Below are 884 nucleotides of genomic sequence, written 5' to 3'. Positions count from 1 at the left end.
AGAATTGCAAAAAGAAATAGACAAATTCACTATTATACTTGGAGACTTCAAAACATCTCTTTATCAGTAACTGACCTTTCCAGTTGGTAGAAAATAAGTGAGAATAGGGTTTAACTACATAATACCACCAATCAATTGGACATCTATTTGACATCTATAAAATATTTTATCCAACCACAGCAGCATACACATTCTTCCCAAGCTCACTGGGAACATTCACCAGGATATTTCACACTCCGGGCCATAAAAACACCTTAACAATATCTTTTAAAAAAATTGTTTTTAATGTTTATTTATTTTTGAAGGAGAGAGAGACAAAGCATGAGCAGGGGAGAGAGAGAGAGACAGAATCCAAAGCAGACTCCAGGCTCTGAGCCCTCAGCACAGAGCCCAACACGGGGCTCGAACTCACGAGCAATGAGATCATGACCTGAGCCAAAGTCGGACACCCAACCAACTGAGCCACCCAAGCACCTCCTTAACAATGTTTTTAATTGAAAATCATACAAGAGTGCAGTCAGACTACAGTGGAATTTAACTGGAACTCAGTAACCTAAAGATAGCTGGAAAATATCAAAAAAATTAGAGATTAAACAACACGCTTTTTTTTTTTTAATTTTTTTTTCAATGTTTTTTATTTATTTTTGGGACAGAGAGAGACAGAGCATGAACGGGGGAGGGGCAGAGAGAGAGGGAGACACAGAATCGGAAACAGGCTCCAGGCTCCGAGCCATCAGCCCAGAGCCTGACGCGGGGCTCGAACTCCCCTGGCTGATCGTGACCTGGCTGAAGTCGGACGCTTAACCGACTGCGCCACCCAGGCGCCCCTAAACAACACACTTTTTTTTTTTTAATTTTTTTTTCAACATTTATTTATTTTTGGG

Source organism: Herpailurus yagouaroundi, unplaced genomic scaffold, assembly GCF_014898765.1.
Source record: "Herpailurus yagouaroundi ecotype Mexico unplaced genomic scaffold, PumYag 192, whole genome shotgun sequence".
NCBI lineage: Eukaryota > Metazoa > Chordata > Mammalia > Carnivora > Felidae > Herpailurus > Herpailurus yagouaroundi.
The sequence above is the reverse complement of the archived record's forward strand: the minus strand, read 5'-3'. Positions refer to the sequence as shown.